This window comes from Artemia sp. Qi Xiang Cuo, chromosome 4 (genome assembly GCF_049724085.1).
Source record: "Artemia sp. Qi Xiang Cuo chromosome 4, ASM4972408v1, whole genome shotgun sequence".
NCBI classification, from domain to species: Eukaryota; Metazoa; Arthropoda; class Branchiopoda; order Anostraca; family Artemiidae; genus Artemia; species Artemia sp. Qi Xiang Cuo.
In genome coordinates this window covers 24,597,931-24,624,014 of record NC_142797.1, presented here as the reverse complement: position 1 = coordinate 24,624,014, position 26,084 = coordinate 24,597,931, and the positions used below count along the sequence as shown (strand labels likewise).

Genomic DNA, 26,084 nt, shown 5'->3' with positions numbered 1-26,084 from the left:
TCCTCAGAGCTTCTGGATAGTGTGAATTGCAATTCAGTTTGTTAGCATTTCTCTAATGTGGGCCATAATGTATGATCCAGTATCCCAGTCCTGGCTGAAGATGGCGATTTTATACAATTCCTGCCTGATAAGAGCGAAGTGTCTGCTTATTTAAAGCCGGTTGATTTAAATGAGTTGTGTGAAATGGTGAAAAATGTGAAAAAAAAGTAGCGGGATCGGATCTCATGACTGTGGAAGTTTTCCGTGCTATTTATCCTATTGTTTCTTGTCAGATGGTAATGCTAATAAATGAGTGTTTGAAGTCAGATATTTTCCCCGATTGTCTGAAAATTGCGAAAGTGAAACCGCTTTTTAAAGGGGGTGATAGTGGGAATTTAGGTAATTATAGGCTATTCCTCTTCTTCCTTTTATTTCTAGAATAATAGAGAGACTGATAAATGTAAGAATGATTAATTTCCTAGAATCTAAGTCTTTTTTTCGGTCTAGCCAGTTCGGATTTAGGAAAAGAATGACAACTGAGCAAGCAGTGATCTTCTTGACGACATTTGTGAATGATCATGTAGATCGTGGTCTTGAAGTGGCATCCGTTTTCCTTGACATAATGAAAGCATTTGATTGTGTTGATTATGAAATTTTAGTTAAGAAGTTAGATAATTGTGGTATCCGTGGAAAATTTTTGGAACTTTTTATATCATTCCTGAGTGAACGTATGCAGATTTTGCAAATTGAAAGTGAGACCTCTAGCCCGCAGAGAGTGAAGGCTGGCGTTCCTCAATTGTCAGTTTTGGGACCTCTTTTATTTATATCAATGATATTTTCCGGTGCATTGAAGATATAACGATTTCGGAGAAAGACGATCGCGGTCCCAGAGCTATAATTCCTAGTTTTGCTGACGATACACATTTTACAGTTGCTGCGAGGACGGAAAGTGAACTTCTTCTAATTCTGAAAAAGGGAATGGAACAAATAGAAAAATGGATGAGAGTTAATAAACTTAAATTAAACCATAAGAAAAGTCAATTTGTTATTCACGGGAGAAGCAAAAATTGCTACCCCTGGATTGAGAAACTAGAACTTGATGGGAAGGCTATAGAACGTTTTAGAGCAGTAAAGTTTCTTGGAGTGATAGTCGATGAGTGCTCGAGTTTCAAAGACCATGTTAATCAAATTGCAACTAAGATTGCCCGAAATTTGGGAATTATAAGGAAGCTAAAGCGTACTTTCCCGAGACCGGTTCTCAGAATGCTTTATTTCTCCCTTACTCATCCGTATTTGATTTATTGTATATTGGTTTGGTCTTCGACGTTTGTGGGTCATCTATCGCAAATTAGAGTATTACAGAATAAAGCTGTAAGAGTACTTACCGGAGATGATAAGCGTTCCTCGGCTAAAGCAAGGTATGCTGAACTGCTTATTGTTCCATTTTTTGGATTGATTAAGTTTTATAATGCTCATTTTATGTTTAAACATCAGAATAAAATACTACCAATTTGCTTTCAAGATTTTTTTTGTGCCTGTTTCTAGTGTACATTCTTATAGATTAAGACGTTCGGATGAATTTAGACCACCTAAGCCTGTGGCAACTAGGTCAATTTTTTGTGTCCGCCATGTTAGCCCTCGTGCTTGGAATAGTCTGTCAGATGAGATCAAGAAGGTGATCGATGTCTTTGAATTTAGAAGTTTGTTGAAAGAACATTGTTAGAGGGAATATGGGGGTGAATAAGTCAGTTCTCTGGTTTCTTTTTCCTTTAATTTGTTTAATTTTTTTTGTATTTCTTTGTTTAGTTAATGGATAGAAAAGGACAAGGTTAAACATGTTGAATGTTGAGGATTAATGATTTGTTAATGAGTAGGGGTGGTATAGTCGCTTATTAGTGATTTTTATATGATAGTCTTTTTTGTTGTTTTTAGGCCTAGTTGGGGTAGTGATCTCCTGTACAATCTTAGCGTCTGGATTTTGTTATTTTTTTGTTTATGAATAAACCCTAATTTAACTCAAAAAAAAGAAGCTATATTTGTCTTGAACAGTTTTGGAAAGAACTAATAAAATTAAAATGAATATCTGATCTATTATGATATTAATTGCTGAAAGCTCATCAGTTCAAAATTTAATTTTAGTCTAATTGTATGTTTATTTTCAATGTTATAATAAGTACAAAAGAAAATACTTCAGTAAAATTCGTTTTCAGTAAAATACCAGTGATGCAGTAGGCTTAAAACTTTTAAAGTGAGAGAAGGAGGTAAAACCCAAACTCTTTTTGCTTGAGTTGCATATTCAATTTAAGTTTCAATCGTTTTAAGATTTATTTACTCCTTTATATTATTGTTTATTTACTTTCGGTTTCGGATTTCATTTATACTTCAATAGCAAAATATTTGTGTTCGGTTTAAGCTTTATTTGTATATTCAACTTTAGGTTTACTCATTTAAGGTTTATTTATTCATTTATATTAGAACCTGTTCTATGTTTTTTTGCTATGCTTGCTTATATAGTTTCTTTATGTTTTGGGTTTCATTTATTCTTAATAGTAATTTCTGGTCTTTTTTGTTTGTTTGAGGTATTGTAGGCTTCCATTTCTTCTGATCTGAATTTTAATTCGTTTTTGATTGCCAGAGTTTCATGTTTTTTAAAATTCCTATTTCAAAATATTTTTTTTATTCCAAAATAAATTGACAGTTTTGGGAAGAACTAATAAAAATTAAACTGAATATAATGATATATAATGATATTGATTGCTGATAGCTCGCCAGTTCAAGATTTTGTTTCACCCAGGGCCGGATTTAAAGCTTTGACGCTTCTAGGCCCAAGCGTTTTTTAGCTTCGTTTTTGCAAGAATTTCAGGGAAATCCCCAAGACTTTGGGAATAGTGAAAGCCACAGGGCCTAGTGGGCCTATTGGTAAATCCTGGTCTTTTTTCACTACAATTTTCATTTTACTTTCAATGTGGTAATAAGAAAAAAAGAGAATATTTGTAATATCATTCGTTTTAGTAAAGCGCCAAATACGCAGTAGGTCTTATGCTTTTACCGTTAGGGGCAGTAAAAATACTGTTGTTTGTAATGAAGAAGTTTTGGAAAGAGTTAATAAAATTAAACTGAATTCTCATAATTTTTGGGATAGAATATCGTTAATTTTTTTTTTTGGTTTGGGGAGGGAGGGCAATGTGTTAGCTTCTATGATTTTTGGAATGCAATATCGTAAATAATTTGTTTTTTTTAGGGGGGGGGTCACGCCATGGAGAGGGGCAGGGGTCAGTACCCATGATTTATAATTGATAATTTTTGGTGGAGGGAGGGGTATCGGGCCTTGGAGGACTAGGGGTCAGCTCCCATAAGTCCTGGAATAAAAAATTGTCACTAAGTTTTTTCCTGGGGACGGGGCCGGGCCATGGAGGGCCTGGGGTAAGTTGCCAGAATTTTTCGTATAAAATACCGGTAAGTGTTTGTTTGTTTTTTTTTTTGGTTGGGGGGAGGGGCTCTGGCCATGCAGAGAAGGCCAGGTGTCAGCTCACTTATGTTCTGGAATAAAATATCGCTCATAAGTTTTTGGAGTGGGGGTGGTGGTTTAGGTTATCTGACCTTTGAATTATTTTCAAAACCGTCGCATAAGAACCTTATATGCCCCTGGACATAACAAACAACACTTGCCCCAGGGTTCTGAGGTTTGTGTTGACCCTGGAGTTTTTTTTAATCGATCCTTTGAGTCATTATAACAAAATAGCTATCTCAAAAATTCGATCAGATGGATTTGAGGTAAAGAAGGCTAGTTACCTGCTGGTCCCTTTTGATTCTTAAAAAGAGAACTAGAACTTTCAATTTCCAATAGAATGAGCCCCCGACGAAGTTATTCGATCACGATACGATCTATGTGATCTTTGGTCTATTTTGGATAAAATGAAAATCTCAAAATTTTTATCGGAATTATCTGGGGAAAAGACATTTGGTGGGGGGGGGGGGGGCGGTAGTTTTCATCTTATTACTTTTGGCTCTCAAAAAGAGAACTAGAACTTTAAATTTCGAGTCATTTGAGCCCCATCCGAAGTTTTTCTCTTCCATAAGAACCTTATATGCCTCTGGGCATAATTTATAATCCTTCCCTCGGACTGTGGGGGGGGGGGGGATTATGTTGACCCTGACGTTTTTGTTATCTTATTGTTGGACTATTTGAAAAAAATGGCTATCTCAAAATTTTGATTGAATACGTTTGGACAAAAAAAGCGTGTGTTTGAGGGGAGGGATTAGATACCCTCTGTTCACTTTTTACTCTTAAATAGGTAACTAGAACTTTCAATTTTCAATCAAATGAGGCACCTCTGAAGTTCATACGACCACTCCTTACATAAAAACCTTAAATGCCCCGGTGCATCACTTGCAACACTTACCCACTGGCTCTGTGGTGTTGTGTCATACCCGGAGTTAGTAGGAAGGCCTTATTGACTCCCACGCCCACCATTTGGTTTATGGTTTTTCTCACTGAGAATGAAAAAACAGAATTTTTCTCACTTGAAAAAACAGGATTTTTCTCACTTTGATGGATGTTTCTAGGATGGTTATGAGTGTCGGTAAATTTATTTGTTGTTTTTCATGGATGTCAACTGCAATTTATGGCTGTTTTATGGTTTTTCTCTGTGAGAATGGAAAAACAGGATTTTTCTCACATTGATGGATGTTTTCTGGATTATTGAGTCTAACGGAGACAGGGTCAATGACACTTCTTTCAAGATCTTGCTTTATTGTTGTTGTTGTTTGGCCAAGTGCTCGCTGGGGTCAAATGTTATCATCCAGGAATAGGAAACAGGATCACGTGTTTCCTTCTAAGCCAATCAGCGACTCGGTTACATCTCCTTCTAGACCAATCAGAGGCTCGCTTACATATTAGCGGTGGAGGATGGCAGAAAATACGAGGAAAGGGTTTTTGCTGAAGTTTTATTAGTCTGTGAATAGAAATTCAAAGGAGTGAGAAGAACAGTTTTGACTTTACTCATTTGGATATATATTTGTGTGTTGATGGCGACGAGTGGAATGTTTACCCTATTAGAAGTTGATAGTGGAGCTGATGGTAATAATACAAGAGCAATTGCGGTGGAAATCACGAAAGGATCACGGCTTTGTCTGGAATGGGATGAAGTATATGCAAGATATGTGATATCCTTGAGCAAATTTAAAATGGAGGATCAATTATGTTTCGTTGCAAAAGTTGATATAGCACATGTGAATAGACTTCAATGTGCTTTAAGTGCATTAGTGAAACATATCGAAGACAATAAACTCTATCGCTAATTGTGCATGCTTAGTATTTTTGTTGTTGTTATAATTAATTAATAGAATTATCTTGAAATCGAAAATCTTCCTTTTCTTTTCGGGGTAGGTTAGGTTAGGACTAACGAATCAGGTTCAGTCTAGAATCAGCAGTCAGAGTGAAAGGATTGAAAAATGAATAAATTTGAGAAAGAGAGAATTAGATCAAATCTAATGTTTATGGAAAAACATTTGATTTTGGATGACGATTTTCTCGAGTTATCTCTTCAACGCAGGATATTATCTCGTCAGGCAACACTTGACAATATAATGAGGACTGTTTTTCCCCCTTGGGCTATTGTATGAAACTTTTAAAATGTGACTCAAATGCTTATAGTCAATTTATTGATATATTAATTGGAACAAAGCAGAATAATATCGTGGATATACTTTTAAAAACATTGCCAGTGGATTCGATTTAGATGGCTCCACCATTCGAAAGAGGTAACGTCACAGAGTTACTCATCTCCCAATTCCTCTCTCTGAATTTATCGAGCGAGGACGATCAGTTTCGTTTTAGCTGTGAGAGAGTTGACATCGGAAACCAAAAAATGTTCTATACATGTCCATTGTGCATGTACACTCTTGGCAGTTAAACTCAATGTGAGAATTGTACAATTATTGATGACTATAGTAAAAAGTGTAAATTATGTAATCCTTGTAAATTACATAGAGGCTATGCAGTACAAATTAAAGGATGTAATTCATGTCTTGAAGAGGTGTGTGACTCTCACCCTGGAGGACATCTGTGGTCTAATTGTCACTATGATAAATGTGATCAGTGGGAGAATACTTACCCCGCTAGAATTAGAATGAATCCCAAACGTGATTTTAGTTTATTTCTACGAGATTTGTATCGTCGTGAATTTAATTTATTCTGGGAAGAGGAGTCAGGTCTACGATTCAACTGTTGGGGTAACAAGACAATTTGGTTTCTACGTCATCGTTGTGACGACACTGCCTACTATGACTATAAACCAAGTGATTTTATTTGGCAGTTACCGAATGTGATTCACCATTTGAAAACACTGTATGTGATATTGCTTCAAATAGACAGATTGAAACTCGTGAATTTCATAATATGAATGCAAATAGTATCATTGACTATACAAAGAGTATCATATAGTTACAAATAGTAGAGTATCTCTCTTACAAAAGAGAGATACAAATAGTATCATAATATGAATGCAAATAGTATCATTGACTATACAAAGAGGACAAGAGTGAAGTTACATTGTACTGTAGAAAATGTGACCCTAACTTTGCAGTCAATCAAGATCAATATACAGTGAATCCAAATGATTTACCAGCATTAGTGGTTCACGATACTTGCCTATACACCGAAGACGATGAAATCTAAAGTGAAGATTTAAAGACAATGTTGTATATATATATATATGCATTTTATTAATAAACAAATTCAAACAAAGTTTTAAGCCATTTTATTCTTTCGGCACTGAACTATACACTATAAAGGTGCGACAGGACATCCTTAACCAGAAAGTCGTTCAGACATGGATGATCAACATAAATGTGAAAAAACTTCTTGTGAGTATTGTCGCGACCCTGGAATATACCATAGTGTATCGCATGCCAGTCACAGCTTTTGGTTATTAGATCCTGCACCCTGTTTCGATTTTGAATAATAGTTTTCCCACTGCTCTCAATATAGTTGCTGATGTGGGGTGTGTAGAATGTATAGGGCAGACCAAGAGGATCAAAAAATTCAATCGTCTTCATTGTTTGAAAGATGCACAGCCAATGACTCGTCAACACAGTCGACGGACTGCTATTAACAATAATCAAGGTATTGTTGACACTTTAAATTTTTCCAAGAAAGTCCGAGGGCAGACAATAGGATTTGTACTGGGACATGTAGGGATCCATATTAAATACATTGATTATTTGACTAGTGTTCATGGCGCCAAGTCTAGTAGAACACTGCCTTCGGGAGTGATTTCTCAATAGGTTTCATATTGATTTAGTGAGATTAGTGCAATACTCTCAGCCAATGGGTCGGCAAATGTACACTCTAAACGCACACTACCCGTACGTACTATACTCATATCCTGGGTGCCAGACAAATCTAATACAATGATACCATGTGTTTTAGCAAACATATCTTCGGTTATACCATTTTCAAATAGTTGAGAATCGTGATCTAGGGTTTGCATGGTCAACTCATACCATGTTCTATAGGATTTATCAAAAGATAGATTGTAGAGTGGGATACCGTTTACTTTGCAAAGTCCAAACATCTCGAATTTATGTGGGCATCCAGTCCACGATCCTATTGCACTGGTGCTTTTTACAAATGCCAAAGCGAGTTTTGACGGAATTTCGCCATTGATAAAGGATGAATCGGTGAAGGTGCGTGACCCCATGGCCATATGACGTTGATTGGTGATTGTATGAGGAACAAGTAGTTTAAAATTATTTCCATTGGCTCTCAGTTTTTACACTGCCAAAGCAACAGAACTCATAACCTGTTGTTTTTGTACATGAAGTATTGCCAAGGTGAGAGAGAGACTTACATCGGGATTGGCAACAAGTTCTTTTCTCAATATGAAATTGGATGGTGCAAGCGTTAGTTTTATATCCACTTTAACATTGGGCGGCAGCCATTGGGGTATGTTAAATATTTCATGATATATTTTTCCAACTAGATGTAATTCACTAGTTGTAGCATTTTTAAGTGCATCTATACTATCAATATTAGTATTATATTCATATCCATTGAAGGTGCCTCTCAATTCCTTGTATGACTTGGGTTTCATCAACATGAATTGTATGTAGCTAGTATAACTTGAGACATTTTATCTTGTGCTCACCAGCGTGCCATTGATGTCGACACTAATTTGACCACTTTAATTATTTAATATGCAATTTTCATAGGATATTGCATAGGCCCATATTAGTTTTGTGATATTAGATCTTTAGACTTTCATTTGCAAATCTACAAATGTTGAAGATGTGTCCATAAATTAGTCTTAATTGGATTTAATATGAAAGTGACTTTTATTGCGGAGGGGTTGCTGAGGATAAAATGGTTCTAAATATCCACACTTGACAATCACATAAAAATTTTCAGTATTCAATAGATTCAATGAGGCGGTGATTGATGGTTGAGAATCCTTATGCGGTAGGTAGGACATCTTAGGAAAAGAAATCTAGTTTCGATCTAACAATTTTCTTCCTGGGGCTTCTTCTTCTTCTGTTTACACTACGTGTCGGCTTTTTCCTTCTTTTCTTTGACAAGAGAGATGATTTCTTTCGTTTCCAACCTGAGTGGAGACTGATGAGTGATGCAGTGATTCTTGACCTTTTTAAACCTTTACCATTTTGTTTTAATGTCTCGCCAAGGGTTTGCGCACTGGACCTAAGATTTTGCGTAGCACTTTTTTTAAAATCCTTGCCAAAGCCCCAATCGTATAGTGTAGAGGATGCAAAATCTGTCGCAGCCGGTACAAGATATTTTCTAGCCAGTGGTAGTGAAGAGCGAAACAGCTTAGCAAACCAACTGCCAATACCATAGCCAGACATTGACGAGCGTCCTTTGTAATAGTCCATTCCATTGCCTTGTGTCTTGGGCCAAGAGTATTAACCTAGCAGTCAATATCAGGACAAGTGAATACCACTTTTTTATTAGACATCTTGTTGTTGAACGATGGGACGAAAATGGCATGCAATCACAGCCAAACCTTTTGAAATTGCTATGGGATCACCCAATTCAGTTTGTAGTGTTAACTGACAGAGTTCCAAATAGGAAGTGTTTACGGGAATATATTGAACATGCTTTATATTGTAGTGGTGAATATGTTCTTGATTGGTTTTTCGTTCAAGAACTTGTAGGAGGGGAACATTTGAATTACCAACCCGAGATGTTTCCAGAAATGAAGCGTAGAGAAATATACAAGTGTTTGTGGAGAAGGCAGGCGGGTAGTCAGCAAAAATGAAATTAGTGTTTCCGGCACTTTTACCGTTGATTATATTGAGCTTAAAGCCAAGAACATCCCTTAGATTATCATTGAAAATAACCTTTTCGCTGGCAATAGGTGAACTAATGTAGATCGTGCCCTCCTCCTTTGAATAGTTGAAATGAAAAGCTCCTTTCTTACGAGCGGAAATTTTTGTATTAATAGAACGACATAAATCAATCATACAGGTGAGTTCCTCATAGGGTAATTCAATATATGGATAATCCATCCAATTGATTTTTTGAATTTGTTCTTGATCACTTGAGGATGATGGTGGCCAATCATAGGGTCTAATTTTTATTTCATATTTACGATCCTTTCTCAGGATGTCGTAGGTGTCTTTGAGAATACAGTCGACAAGAGTCACTTCAGACTTTCCATCGAATTTGATGGTGGGGGAGAGTTTTGTCCAAAAATCACTTGTTCTATTCAGGTCATTGTAGAGTGGATCAGAAACATTGGACATGAAAGGCACATAGAAATCATTGGGCATTGTTAATATCTTCAGCACTGACCCAAGAATCAAAATCTGAGTTGTATCCTAGCCAGCAAACAAGCAACTGTCTCTTGCCCCTACGAGTATGACTCTTTAATATCTTTTCAATTTGATAAATATCACTAGTGTTTCTAACTTTTTGCAGTTCCTATTCATAAGAATCACCGAGAATCTCATCATCTTTGGTGTCTCACAGTTGATATGTCGTGGGTTCGATGTCCAGGATTTTGGACACTTTAAAAATTTCGGTGCTCCATAAATAATTCCCCTTTTCAAAAATACTGGTGGTTCTATTAATTCAATCAGTATCATCAAAATTAAATTCCTTCTTCACATTTTTTTTTCTTTTCCATCATTGGAGAACTTCTTTATAAAGACATCAATGTATTTTCAATGCAGTGAATATCACAATGGAGCGATCTGGACCGAGATAAATGAGGTCGATGTTTGTATATCCGCATGATTTTATATAAATCATGAATAAAAGCAGATGTATTTTTCAGTATTATATTTCAATAGAACTTTTTGCACATGGGGATTAACAAATTCACTACCATGATCCGATTGAATTTTTCTATAGCAATCCTGTTCAAGAATACTTTCAATAGCCTGAGCAACTTCAACACCTCTCTTGTATCGTAATGGAATGGCACAGGCATAGCAACTAAAGACACTGATTGCCACCAGAATATATTTGTAGGGCGCATTGTGACGCCGTTGAATTGCGTCTAAAGTTAAAAGATCCGTTTGCATTATATGCAGAGGGAAAAAGGCTTTAATTTGTCGATAATGTTTGCCTCGAAGCCTGTGATTCCGGTGCAGTGTGTAACTTGGTTCATTCTCTAGATACTCTTTTGCTTTTTTCAATGTGGTGCCAGAGACAACTTTATAAAGCATTTTGAGAGAGCTGAATCTTCCTGCTTTACCAATATTTTCATGGACAGTTTTCAGAGCTTCCTCCATTTGGAACGCAAACAAATAGTGTAATGTCTGCTCTCCTTTTGCACACTGGAGGGTGAATCAATTCGTCTTCGCTTTTGACTAGCAGCCACAGGTGTTATAAAATCACTGGTGCTGCTGCTGCTGCTACTGATGGTATTTTCAAATATTGAATCTTCTTCTTTTTTAAATGGTGGTGTTGGCGTTGTTGGAGTACTATATTCTCTTAGTTTCTTAAGAATTTGCTTATTGCCAATAAGACTTTCGGGGAAGTTTGATGCACTTAGAAAGGTGTATAGATTATTGTCAAATGATAAAAGTTCTTTACGATTCGTCACCATATCACAAATTAAATCAACTAGATTGTAACTTTTTCCCTGAAATATAATTTGTTTCCCTGTGCTATCAACTTGAACTTAATTATCATCACCAGTTTCCAACATGAGATAAGATAATACTCTTTTACTCTTTTCTCGATAGGACAGTGGCAATAGGTTTCCAATTTTCAATACAATTGAATTCAAGTCTTTCTCCTTTGATTGCAGTGCTGCAGAATCTTGAGGAGATGTTTCCTGTTTAGAGGGATCTGTAACAGCGACGGTGGGTCTCTCACGATGAGGTTTATGTTTGTCCACACGTCGCAATGCATCTTGAAGTAAAAGCAGTTTTTTGTCATCTGCAATATTCTCATCATTAATGAATTTGCTTAGATTGTCTTCAAAATATTCAATGACCGAGAATATAAATTCAAATGGTGTAAATTTATGGGGTTTTGCTATTCTCTCTCTCTCTCTAGAGATAACTTTTTACAATTCCTGCAATTATTGGTAGTAAAAGCAAGAAAAAGCTACCGCCCGCTTTAAGGAGACGTATTCTTTTAAAAAAATTTCACTTGTTTTGGAAATCCAATGCGCGTACAGTGGAACGATGTTGCTTTGTCTGTTGTCTAACACCTTCTGGCAGTTGAACATTGCCCTCAATTAAATTTAAACAAAGCTCAGATATTAGATTAATGAAATCATTGTCAACACCATGTTTGAGTATGGCCTTCCTGAGTGGAGGTTTTGAAGTGCTTAAAATGGAAAATAAATGCCGTTGTTCGTGTAGTTTCTTCAGTGTTATAACGCCAACTAATAACCTTTTCTACTGTTCACCGGAAGATATACTTTAATTTCTTTGTCGAAAATGTCGGTGACTGCACGTAGATCTTCGGGCGTGCTCTGATTAAGATCCATCAAAATGTAACCGTAGGGCTTGTTAGTTGCCTGAGTGTACGCTGACAACAAAAATTTAGGGGCGCCAGGGTATATCTGTTTATTGAGAGTTTTGAGTGAGCTAGAATCACGAACAACTCGAAGGGAAATATAGATAGTAAATTTCAAAGCAAGGGTTCGCATACATTTTCTCTGATGAAACAGATTGTTTATAATTAAGGTTATGGAAATGTGTTCATGATGGGAGCGAATGGTGTACAGTTGTAGCAGTTCCTGTGGGAACTGTTCAATGGATTCAGCCAAATCATCAATAATCAGCCACTAGTTCGGTTCAATACTACTAAAAACATCAAATCCCAGTATGAATTGTATTGGTATGGTTGTGGCAATAGCTTTTATTTGAACTTAGGGCTCCTGCCTAACACTATAGAAATAATAGATTTTTTCGGCTTTTTCAAGAACATTTTCTGACAATTTTTAATTATTTTAGCTGAAAATGTTGTTTTCCCCGACATTGACGGCCCACACGGAAACGATCTGAAGGATGTTTTAAATTTATACATGCTGCTGCTGACAACAGTTGGACTACAACTAACTGTAAATCATACGTGTCCAGTGAATAAGTAGTAGTAATAATTTTCCCATAGATCTATCTAGTACGTTAACAAGACCAACAACAAAAAAATATTTCATGGTCGTTTATTTCGGCAACATGAAAACTCTATTTGTTCAAAATTAGCAACAACAATAACAACATAAGAATAACACTATGTACAACAAGAACAGTTGAAAAAAACAACAATGTTTCATGGTCATTTATTTCGGCAACATGAAAACTCTATTTGTTCAACATGAACATGAACAACAACATAAAAATGACACTTTATGTACAACATAAATAAAAAAAACACTTTTGTACATGAACAGCAACAACACTTATTGTCTTTAAAAAACACTTTGTTCACCATCACTTTATGTACATCAGTAGCACAGAGTAGCACACTTTTCTGTACAACAACACTTGAAAACACTTGAAAACAACAAAAAACGCACATGAACACTTAAAAATTTTGATAACACAGTTGAACATTATGAATTTAAAAGTGGGGTGGGCCCCGGGGTCGCGGGGCCGAAGGCTCGCCACGGGCGGGACTCCCCACCCCCCGGGGCCGGCCGTGGGAAGGGCCAACCCCCCCCCCCCCCCCCCGGGGCCGCGGGGCGAAACAGTACAATAGTCGTCGTCACTGCTGCTACAGGTTAGGTTAGGCTAAGGTTGGGTTAGTTGAGGTTAGATTGGGTTAGTTAATTTATGAAGGGTTTGAGTGGTTAGTTACTTTATGAAAGGTTGGTGGTTAGGTTAGGTTAGGTTAGTTGGTTAGTGGTTAGGCTAATTTATCCAGACCAAGTTGATTGCGATAGTCAATGCATTCAACTCGGTCTGAAATACGGTAGTGGCCATGAGGTAGCAAAATTACATCATTCTCGAGCACATAGACCTTGTCGGATATACACGATATTGCATTTTTTTTCTACTCTCACAGTATAATTTCTATACTGCAGAGGGCGAATTGCAAGCACTTGTGCTCTCGGCACTAGGCTACTTTCTACACAGTCTCTGTACACGCTCATGTTGAAATTGCTCTTTACAAAGTGTGTAGGCACCCCTTTACACGCCTTCTTTTCTTCCCCACTATGTGTTTCAACGCAATAAACTTTAGGACCCGGGAACACCCCCCTGGATATCAAATCACTCCCCGTCTCTGATTTTAACATTAGTAGTTGGTTGGGGGCTTGACGTTTCACCAAATCGGGGTAGAGGGACGGATTCGAGTTGCTGAAATCGATCCGCGAGCTGATGTGTTCCCCCTTTTCTAGATCACCAAATAAATCCTCGGTTTTTACCTTTAACAGCAGAGAATCTGTATCCCCATAGTTAACTTGAACCTCCCCCTCCTGTGGCCAGTGCACCTTGCACACATTGTAATAAAAAGACAACTTGAACTTTTTGGAAATTTCAAGTACTGAACTACCTTCTGCTATATTCTTATTCGGTACCATATTTTGCTTTCGCCTGTGTAGAAGAACCATGCCAGCCTCTATGCTCGAGAAAGATGTAGAATTGGGGTTGGTAAAAATTCGTGGACACTTTAGAGGGTCAGTCACGACGTTGGAGTGAGATCTGTTACGTACGCTTTCAAACATTTTGCCAAACGCTGAATTAAGAATGAGTTTGTACATTTCCTTCTCTACTCTGGAGCTTGCCCTAGAGCGTTTATCAACAAAGGTGTCGATAAACGTTTTTAAATATGGTTGCTGATTGAAATGCAGGACCCTATGTATTTTGGTGATCTTGAAACCATTGCTCACTATCCAGTACAAAAGCACATTGTGAACAACGATATTCTCCTTAGGGTCCAAATCAGCAATCAGTTTTAGCTTGGAAGGGGTCCAGTGCATCCCCATATCCTCGACCAATGATCGATTGTAGGGGCTCAGTGAGTCCCTGCTCACGGGTCGATTGATACAGGGAAAAACAAAATCTCTGACTGAATTGTGAAGTGCCAGTGGAATGTGCCAGTCGATTTCAAAGAACCATCCTTGCGGCCCATTGTCCTCGACGGTGGTAATTTCGGGGAACTCACAAGGATTCTCAAGCCATTGATAGTTGCCACACGGCAAAGAGTTTTGAGACACTGCCGAGGGGTACAATGAGTTCATGTCCAAGAACACTGCATTTGACTTTGCACCGGTGCTGCTGTTTTGTCCGCTCGGATCGGTTGACAAGAGGCGGTCCCCATGAAAAGCATACCTCCCCTCATTGAACGCTCTACAAAAAGGTGCTGATCTACATCGGTGATTAGGCCTATGTCCTCCCTACTAATTTTTAAAATCAAATCCATCACCAAATGTGGCGTGGAAAAATAATAGCCTATATATAGCCCAAACTCTGAATAGATTTGGTCTATGTTCTTACAGACTATATCCAACAGAGTTGAAACGTCATTGGCCAAGTACAGTCTACAATAATCCCACCCATTTTTACAATTCCTCTTAGACCACACCTTCTTGGCAAACTCATAGTCCTCGGCTGTGCATTCACTACTGGTGAGTGCATTGTAAAAAGCTTCCATTGGAGGTATTTTCACCTCGCTTAAGCGAGCGCCAGAACAGTAATAATCGTATGCATATACACCTTTGAAGGTCAATAGGTCTTATATTTCACTGTTTGGAAAGTGATGTTTGAGCAAGGGAAAGCTATCAAAATTGTCGCTTTTCTGCACTTGAATAAATAGACTCAATGCCTTTGGAAAAAAACTAAAGGAATCTAAAAACCTGATTTTATTCCAACACGTATGCTCATTATTTACTACCTGCCATTTCAGCTCGAGAAGCAACAATTTCTCGGCCGATTTGGGAATAATGTTATAGGTAAATGAACTGTTTACCCATGGACTGTGTACTCCCCCTCCGTCCCTGTGCATACGTGCCAGTGCCGGTAAAATAAATTTTAAATCATAATTTGAATTGTGAATAAAAACAGGGATAAAAAACTGCTTGCTAACATTTAAGTTACACGATTGATGCGCAACCCCTCTAAAATTACTACCCCCAGAGGATCTTTCTTGCCACAAGTGATTATGATCTCTGACTTTCCCCCTCCCCCCCTCTGGTCCCTTTAATACCCTTTTCCCACTCTACAAACTCCCCCTTACAAAACCGACATATTTTTTTTATTTTTATTTGCGAAATGATCCTTTACATACACTAACCTTTGTAATGGGTATTTCTCAAACGATAAATAGCTTCAGTTGCGATTCCAATTAATTTAGTCAGTGCCTTGATCATGCACTCCCCCTCATCCAATGTTTCTACTATTTCTAACAACCGCATGGTGTTAGAACTGTCTCTTTGTGCATGAGCGTAGGACACTGCAATAGGTTGGTGTTCTTTGATTCGGTTTGGAAATCGAGGATCGTTCACTTCCACCAGCTTAGCTTCACAATCCAACGAGATTTTGTTGCACTGGAGGAGGGTGTTTTGGAAATTTTTGAAGCGTAAAATGGCCCTACTCCCTGAAACCGCTTCCACTGTCTGGTAGCCATGCCGTCTACAGTGCTTCATGCGACCCCGTAGTTGTATATCGCTACGGAATAGAGAGAGGCATATGAACAGTAGAAAAATTCCCCCATGGTCTTACCCTCCTCCAGACATCTCTTATTGTTTGGAATAGGACTGAAATAGCCGATTTAAGTGACAGAATCAATAGATGGTGATGTGTACAAAAAAAAAACCCAGTTTTTGACCAATTCAATCGATGGGCCCCTTACTGGGAACACCACTCCCTTCTTTTTTAAACGGACCCCATCTTCAAATTCAGTTTCATGAACCACAGTAGCGCCGATATTTAAATGGGCATTAGCCCTTTCAAAAATATCTATAGATCTTGGTGTTACTGGGTATTTTCCCTCTAAACAAGTGAAATATACTATAGGGAAATTGGACCCTTCCTTCCCATGTACAGCCCAATCGTCTAAATTCGTCTTGGTAGCGTCATCTGCTAGAGGCTGAAATGCTGATATGAGGAAAAAGTACTTGAAACATTTATGACCTGTTTCAAAACAGATCTTCTGGACACCACGACAACCCACTAAATCTGGATTATATTTTAATTCAATTGCCCTCCCTCCCCAAGTCCCCCTCTTAAAATAAAATCTTTCTTAAATTTACAGATATTAACACTTAAATTTTCAACAAATAAAACTACAGAGCGGCTCCCATTTTCGTTATAGTTCTCAAGATGCGCAATAATATGACCTATCCACTCGCAAAAAAACACTCTCAAAATTTTCTAAATTCGGATAAATCACGCGCATCTCGGAGTTTATATAATGGTGGTAAACTTCACTTTTCCCCTCATTTAAATAAAATACCTTTAAAACAATTGACACCTTAATTAAATCCCTCCCCCCTCCCCATAAGTGAATTTGGTTCTCCAGCAGTGCACGAATTCTATCTACATAGTCATGCACAATTTCTACGGGATCAAACACAAAATTACCACACAAAAGCGAATTAAAAGGGTCACCAAAAGTCGCAGTGTAGACAACTATTGCATTTAAAATTGTATTTGACAATTGAAATTCGGGAAAAGTTGGTTATTACCCCCATCCCCTCCCCCTCTTGTATATTATCAACACCCCCTCCTCCACTTTGTTCAATATTTGGGGTATGGGAATCCACTTCATTCGATTGAAGTGGATTCGTTAGGTTATCGGGGGCTAGAGGAGGAGGGTTCCCAGTTAATTCATTTGTAAAATCGTTCAAAAGCTGCAAGGTGTTTTGACTCAAGTCCCCCTGCTCAACTGCGCAATTATCTACATTTAAAAAATCATTTAAAAAATCATCAATATTATCTGGTATTTCCAGTGAAGTACCACTCCATAGTGAATTGTTGGAGAGCCCCATAGGTGCGTCCTCTCCTTCTCCAACTGATGAGGACGGCGACATGGAATATGGTACCAATGCAACCTATAAATGAAAAAAAGCTTATTTTCAAAGTGTTCAAATCACCCCTACTTTACAAATTTGGATTATTACTTATGTATTATTTAAAACGCGCTTAGCAGTAGTAGCAGTATTCACATAGTAGCATTTGGTTAATTCACTGTTCCCTCTCCATATATTCTTAAAGTTGCAATTTCCAACTTAATATAAGATATTTACATTCTAAAAATTACATAGAAGGCAATTTGATTTTCTTCAAACAACTCCCCCCCTCGATTTCCACTATTTAATACCCCCCCTCCGAGCCGGCCATCGCGGCGCTTTCCCGCGGTGCTTCCCCCGGCGCTTCCCGGGCCCCACCTGCGCTTCCCGGCCGCCACGGCGCAAAAAGCTATCTTTTTCTTAGAAATTCCCGGCCACATACCCGTTCACCAATGGTAGAGAAACAGTTTTTTTTTCACTTTATAATGAGGCGGTGATAGAATTGAGGCATACCCCCTTCCCCCCCCCCCACCTTTTTTACATGATGTCCTAAAAAACCGTATTGTTAGGCGGCATAACAATTTGGAAATAAGTCGTTTCTCTACTTCCCGTACACGTGTTGTCAGGACTCCAAATGAGCCTAGATTATTGTACAACTCGTCTGTTCTGTTTCCAAGCGTATTCTCTGGGAAACAGTACAATTAAATTCGAGAACCGTTAACTCTTATTCAGAAATGTCTCTCGTCCAAAATCTTGGCAAGTTGTAAGGCAGCAAAGGTTGATCTAGAAAATATTACGCAAATTAGAATTACACCTTTGCTGGTAAGAGATTTCAATGCTATAATTTCTGTCCAACTCAAATTGAGTGGGGAGGGAAAACATATTTTAAAATCTATGACATAATTTTACAGTGTTGAAAAAAAGCGACAAGCGAAAAGATGGAAGAAATAGGTAGAAACTAATCAGCTTTGAAAAAAAACCGCGCGGTCTTTACTTGTTAGCCTCCTCATAGAAAATTGTCAGGTTTAAATAAAAAGTAGTTTATAACGTAAAGGCAGTTTTCTATGAGGAAATATGCTGTCAGAATATAGCTAGACCTTTTCGGCTTCTCTACGAGCCGATTCAGCAGACTACTGAATGTATACGATAATTGACCTGATCTAGAAAAGGGGGGCAACAATGTCCTTTAATATCTCTGCGACACACTTTTACTGCGCGATGAAATGAATCGATTGTTGGAAGACAATCCTTAAAACTATAATATTCAATTGTGAAAAAACAGCATTTTGAGATAAAAAGGTTCTCTAACAGTAATTGACTAGAAATTAACGAAAAAATATTATTGTCGAAGAGATAGCAACAATTTATGACCTATAGTGGGGGGGGGGACAGAGAAAATAGGAAAGAAAAAAAAGAGAGTGGTTTGACAAAGCAAAAACAAAAAAAAATTACATTATATTTAGATATCTCTCAGGGAGGGGAGAGCAGAGAAATTTAAAACAATGGTTGGGGGGCGGGGGGGTTAATATTTTAATGTCTCTGAGACAATTTTATATTAGGTTGAAAAATAGCTTTATTTTTAGATATTTCTATAAGATAGGTAAGAAAAAATGCTCACATTCGCAAATTCTGGCTGTATTTGAATGCCCGAAGGTCCAGGTGAAGCAATCTGTACCATATGCAGACCTTGTGTTGGTGGGACAGCAACATTACCTGCAGCGAGGCTTACCATCATTTAGGAAGCTGCCCATTCAATTTTGAATTTTCTGCTATTGGATGGACCGACGATATTATCGGCTTGGGTAGATTGGTTTGTGGTTTGAGTGGGACCAGCATGTCTTATGACCACAGGCCTCGAAGGTTGCGCAGAGGATACGGTTTTGGATGCCCCAGCCATCTCCCTCCGTTGTACAAGGGTTGTCTCGATGCCTATAGCCTTCTTGGATGGAGGGGGTATACATTCTTCATAATTGGCCTTAAAAAAGAAGAGAAAAAAGTTAGTAATGAAATAATTTCCCCCTTTTTTACAGAAGAAAAATTAGTACTCATAACCTAACCATAATTTTGTCTAGAAAAGCATTTATCACTAAGAAGCCCCCTCCTCCACCCTTTTTCAGTAAAGCAAAAGGTAAAATTTGCGAGAAATGCTCCTATTTTCACCTTGCTGAGAAAATTGTTTAAATGTTTCCCGTCTATAGGCTTTTAAAATAGAAAAAGATTGTTAGCCTAGCTGGTTATAGGCCTAAATTACAATCTTGCATGTAAATGTACACATAATAAAGCTATCTTTTTTTCTTAGAAATTCTCGGCCCTCTTACTGCCCTAACGCGAAGAAACAGTTTTGTTTTTTCACTTTACAATGATGGCGATAGAATTGAGGCATGTCCCCCCCCCTTTTCAGCAATGTCCTAAAAAATATTGTTAGCAATTTTTTTTGGGAAATAATTCGTTTCACTCCTCCAAATAGAGGTTGTATAGGCTTAGCTTAATTAACAGTAATATCTTTCTGCGTGAAACTGTTTTTAATTTGACAGAGAAAAACAATCTCTTTGGTTAGGCCGCTAATGTAAAATAAAACAGGACAAGGGATGTCAAAATTATTTATAACCGCGCGGAGAGCTTTATGTCAAAACAGAGCGGCTTAATAGCAACAGAGCGACGGATGTCAGTTACAGAAAAGATTACAATACAGAAAAGCCAAAATTTATCGAGAAGGAGAATTATTTCTATTGCGAGAATTATCGTCGTAAAACAGTGGGGGAGGGGTTAGGTTTATGTGGTAAAAAGAACATATTTTATGTTTTCTAGTGAGTATAAAAATAGCATGGTGGAGGAGTTTGCATTATAATGGGAGGGGGAGGGGGGACTTACCTAAATATACTGAAGGGTGACCAAGGAAAACATTTTATTTTAAAAATAAAAAATGAAAATGTACTAAAACAGAACTTACATTGTAAATTGAGGTTGCCAATGCTTCAAGCTCATCAATAATTTCAATTGTTCTATCCATTGTGTTACAATACTTTCTGATAATTTAATCACAATGCATGCCCATTATATATGAAATATCAAGGGCGAATTGCGATGTAATGGGGAAAACCATATGTAAGCGAGCCTCTGATTGGTCTAGAAGGAGATATAACCAACTCTCTGATTGGTCTAGAAGGAAATACGTGACCCAGTTTCCTATTCCTGGATCATAATATTCGCCCCTAGTGTGCACTTGGCCAAACAACAACAACAACAAAACAAGATCTTGAAAGAAGTGTCATTGACCCTGTCCCCGTTACACTCAATAATCCAGAAAACATCCATCAAAGTGAGAAAAAATACCGTTTTTCCATTCTCACAAACAAATACCATAAAACAGACATAAATTAATGATGACATCCAAGAAAAAAAACAAATAAATTGACCGAAACTCATAACCGTCCAAGAAACATCCATCAATGTGAGAAAATTCATTTATTTTACAATGATAAAAATTCTGTTTTTTCATTCTCAGTGAGAAAAACCATAAACCACATGGTGGGCGTCGGAGTCAATAAGGCCTTCCTACTGGAGTTTTTGTTATTTTATAATTTATTAATTAAGAAAACTTTTTCAACAAAATCAGTTCTAAAAAAAAGTAAAGAACTCTATTAAACCTAAAATTAAAAATAAAATAGAATCAAATAATCTACCAAGAATACAACTACCACAAATCAGCATCAATAAATAAATGAAACCCCAAAACAAACAGAAATTAAAATAAATAACAGTCAAACTAAAATCAAGCAGAAATTAAAATGAGTAGGGTACTAAACCCAAAGCTTTCTAAAAGCCAGAATATGATTTGTACTTTACTGAAAAAAATATTCAAATGAATTTACTGAAAAAATCTGCATTGTCAGTTTAATATACATATGCTGATATTTAGTCCTTAAAATTTGAATTGGTTTTTGATTTCTTAAAGTTAGAAAAGTGTAAAACATTTAAAAGAATTTTTTTTAGTAAAAGTACAAAATCCTCAAAGACATAATTTCTAGAATTTTCAGCTACGTTGAAAAAAATGGCTATCTCAAAATTTTGATTTTATGTGTTAGGGGAAATGGTGAGAATGAGAAGGGGTTAGTTGCCCTCCAATCATTTTCAATTATTAAAAAAGGTACTAGCCCTTTGAATTTCCAATCGAATGAGCTTTTTTCAAGTTTTTACGACAAAGCTTTCAATAAAGACGTTATTAATAAGACCTTATAATATAGACCAATAAAGACCTTATAACTTATAACCCTTGCCCTGAAGACTGTGGGGGGAGTGTCCTGCTCAAAGACATAATTTCCAGAACTATCAACTGAGTTGAACGAAATGGCTATCTCAAAATTTTGGATTGGATGTGTTTGGGAAATGGTGGGCTTGAAAGGGGTGTTAGTTGAATTCCAATCACTTTCGACTATTAAAAAGGGCACTAACCATTTCAATTTCCAATCGAATGAGCTCTTTTTGAAGTTTCTACGACAACGCTTTCTATAAAAACCTTATATGCCCCCAGGACATAACTTGAAAATTACTATAACAATATTTTGATATAAATGTTTGGGGTCATGGTGGGCGTGAGAGGGGATTAGTTACCCTCCAATCATTTTCAACTATTAAAAAGGGTACTAGCCAATTCAATTTATCAATCGAATGAGCCCTTTTCCAATCGAAAGTTTCAACGACAAGGCTTTCTATAAGAACCTTATGTGTCCCCAGGGTATAACTTATAACCCTTACCCTGAGGGCTGTGGGGCGGGGGGGGGATTGTCATACTTAATGACGTAATTACCAAAATTTTCAAGTACGTCGAACAAAATGGCTATCTAAAAAAATTTATTGGATGTGTTTGGGGAAATGGTGGGCGTGAGAGGGGGGTTAGTTGCCCTCCAATCACTTTCGACTATTATAAAGGGCACTAGCCCTTTGAATTTCCTATCGAATAAGCCTTTTTTCAAGTTTCTACGACAAAGCTTTCAATAGAAACCTTATATGCCACCGGGGCATAACTTATAACCCTTACCCTGGAAACTGTGGCGGGAATGTCCTGCTCAAAGATATAGTTTCAAGAACTTTAAGCTGCGTTGGACAAAATGCCTATCTCAAAATTTTGATTGGATGTGTTTGGGGACATTGTGGGCGTGGAAGGGGTGTTAGTAACCTGCCAATCACTTTCGACTATTAAGAAGGGCAATAGCCATTTGAATTTTCAATCGAATGAGCCGTTTATTAAGTTTCTACGGCAAAGCTTTCAATAAAAACATATGCCCCAAGGCATAATTTATGATCTTAGCCCTGAGGGCTCTGGGGGGGGGGGGTGTCATCCTCAAATTCTGATTTTATGTTCTGGGGAAATGATGGGCGTGAGGGGGAGGGGGTTAGTTACCCTCCAATCACTTTCGACTATTAAAAAGGGCATTAGCCCTCTCAATTTCCAATTGAATTAGCCCCTTTTGAATCTTCTAAGAAAACGCTATCTATAAAAATATTATATGCTCCCAGGGCATAACTTACAAACTTTGCCCTGGGGGCTCTGGGGGTGTGTCATCCTCTAAAACATAATTTCTAGAACTTGCAACTACGTAGAACAAAATGACTATCTCTAAACTTGATTGAATGTGAATGGGAAATGATGGGCGTAAGAGGGGTTTAATTGCTCTATTCACTTTCGACTATTAAAAAGGGCGTTGGCCCTTCCAATTTTCAATCAAATGAGCCCTTTTTGAAGTTTCTACGACAAAACTTTCTTTAAAAACATTCTATGCGCCCAGGACATAACTTATAACCCTTGCCCTGAGGGCTCTGAGGGGGTTGACATCCTCAAAGACCTAATTTCAGGAACTTTCAACTACGTTGGACAAAATGGATATCTCAAAATTTTGATTGGATGTGTTTGGGGAAATGGTGGGCGTGAGAGGGGGTTTATAGCCCTTCAATCATTTTCGACTATTTAAAAGGGCACTAGCCCTTTCAATTTCCAATCAAATGAGCCCTTTTTGAAGTTTCTACAATATCCCTTTCTATAAAAAAAATCTTACATACCCCTGGGTATAACTGACAACCTTTGCCCTAAGGGCTGTGGGGGGGGGGTTGTCATCCTCAAAGACATAATTTCCAGAACTTTCAACTATGTTGAAAAAAAGGTCTACAAAAATTTTGACTGTGTGTTTGGGGAAATGGTGGGCGTGAGAGGGGGTTAGTTGCCCTCCAGTCATTTTCTACTATTAAAAAGGACACTTGACATTTCAGTTTCCAATCGAATGATTCCTTTTTGAAGTGTCTACGACAACGCTTTCTTCAAGAACCTTGTATGCCCCACGGCATAATTTACAACCCTTTCCCTGAGGGCTCGAGGGGGGGGGGGTTGTCATCCTTAAAGACCTAATTTCCAAAACTTTCAACTACGTTGAACAAAATGGCTATCTCAAAATTTTTATTGGATGTGTTTGGGGACAAGGTGGGCGGGAGAGGGGTTTTAGTTGCCCTTCAATCACTTTTGACTATTAAAAACGGCACTAGTCCTTTGAATTTCCAATCGAATGAGCCCCTTTTCAAGTTTCTACGACAAAGCTTTCAATAAAAACCTTATATGCCCCAGAGCATAACTTATAACCCTTGCCCTGAAAACTGTTAGGGGAGTGTCCTGCTCAAAGATATGATTTCCGGAACTTTCAACTGCGTTTAACAAAATGGCTGTCTCAAAATTTTGATTGGATGTGTTTGGGGAAATGGTGGGCGTGGAAAGAGTGTTAGTTGGCTTCCCATCACTTTCGACTATTAAAAAGGGCACTAGCCATTTCAATTTTCAATTGAATGAGCCCTTTTTGAAGTTTCTACGGCAACGCTTGCTATAAAAACCTTATATGCCCCAGGGTATAACTTACAACTTCCTTGCCCCGAGGGTTCTGGGAGGGTTGTCATCCCCAAGGACCTAATTTCCAGAACTTTCAACTACGTTGAACAAAATAGCTATCTAAAATTTTGATTGGATGTGTTCGGGGAAAAGGTGGGCCGGAGAGGGGGGCTAGTTGCCCTCTATTCAATTTTGACTATTAAAAAGGGCACTAGCCTTTTGAATTTCCAATCGAATGAGCTCTGTTTTAAGTTTCTACGACAAAGCTTTCTATAAAATTCTTATATTCCCACATGGCATAATTAACGACCCTTGCCCTGAGGGCTGTAGAGGGAGTGCCCTCCTCAAAAACATAATTTTTATCTGGAAATGTACTACTTTGAACAAAATGGCTATCTAAAAATTTTGATTGGATGTGTTTGGGGAAATGGTGGACGTGGAAGGGGTGTTAGTTGCCTTGTAATCGCTTTCGATTGTTAAAAAGGGCACTAGCCATTCCAATTTCTAATCGAATGAGTCTTTTTCAAAGTTTCTACGCAACTCCTTCGATACAAAGTGCCCTGGTCTAAAAAAAAATAAAAAATAAATAAAATAATAATAATAATACACTGTGCCAACATCTTTTTTTGCTTAGGCAGTGCTATTGCGCTGCCTATGAAATTATTAGATGCCCTCCTATCACTTTTGGCTTTTAACAAGGTAACTCAATATCCAGTCAAATGAGTTATCTCTGAGGTTCATATGACCACCCCTTACATAAGAACCCTATTTTCCCCCGGGGTATAGCTTAAAATATTTGCCCCAGGGTTCTGGGACGTTGTGTTGACCCTGGATTTTTGTTATCTGATGTTTGAACTATTTTCAATAACTTTCATATCTCAAAATGTTTATTGGCTGGGTTTTGGGGGAAAAGGGCAGGGAGCTAGTCGACCTTCGATCTCTTTTGACTCTTAAAAAGTAACTAGAACTTTCAATTTCCAATCAAATGACCCCCTTCTGAATTTTATTCGAGTAGCTCTTCCATAAAAAACCATATATGCCCCCAGGGTATAACTTACAACGCCTGCCCCTGGTCACTGGGGGGTTGTGTCTACTCCGGAATTTTTGTTATCTAATTCCTAAACTAAGATTAAAATTTTTATCGGATTCATTCGGGGAAAAAGTTGTGGGGTTTATTTGCCCCCCGATCCCTTTTGACTCCTAAAAAGGGAACTAGAACTTCCGATTTCCAATCGAACGTGGCTCTACAAATTTTATACAACCATCTCTTCCATATGAAGTGCCTCTAGGGGAAACATTGGAGCCTTATGGCCTTGAGTTTGATGAGGAAGGCCAGATATCATTGGATCACTTGACTCTTAAAATGGGAATTAGAACTTTCAATTTCTGATCAGTTGAGTCCCCTTTGAGGTTAATACGATCACTTATTCCATAAAAACTTTATATGTCCCATGGGTATAAGTTACAACCCTTCCCCGGGCTCGGGGGGGGGGAGATATGTTGACCCAGAAGTTTTTGTTAACTGATCGTTGGACTATTTCAAACAAACTTAAAATCTCAAAATTTTTATCAGATACATTTAGGGAAAAGAGAGTTTATTGGGGTAGATGTCCCGACCCCTTTCGACTCATAAAAAGGTTCCTAGAACTGTCAATTTTCATTTAAATGAGCCACCTCTGAAATTTATACAACCTCTCCTTAAATAAAAACCTTATATGCCCCTGGGGCATAACTTAAAACACTTGCCCTCAGGCTCTGAGGGTTTGTTTCGACCCCGGAGTTTTTATTATCTAATGCTTGAATTA

The 26,084-nt window shown here is 37.8% G+C and overlaps 1 protein-coding gene across 8 annotated transcripts in view; it reads left to right on the top strand.

Moving 5' to 3' along the window:
• Positions 1-26,084, top strand: part of LOC148952917 (uncharacterized) — a 189,538-nt gene that overhangs the window by 104,221 nt on the left and 59,233 nt on the right. The gene's annotated exons all lie outside the window — the stretch shown is intronic.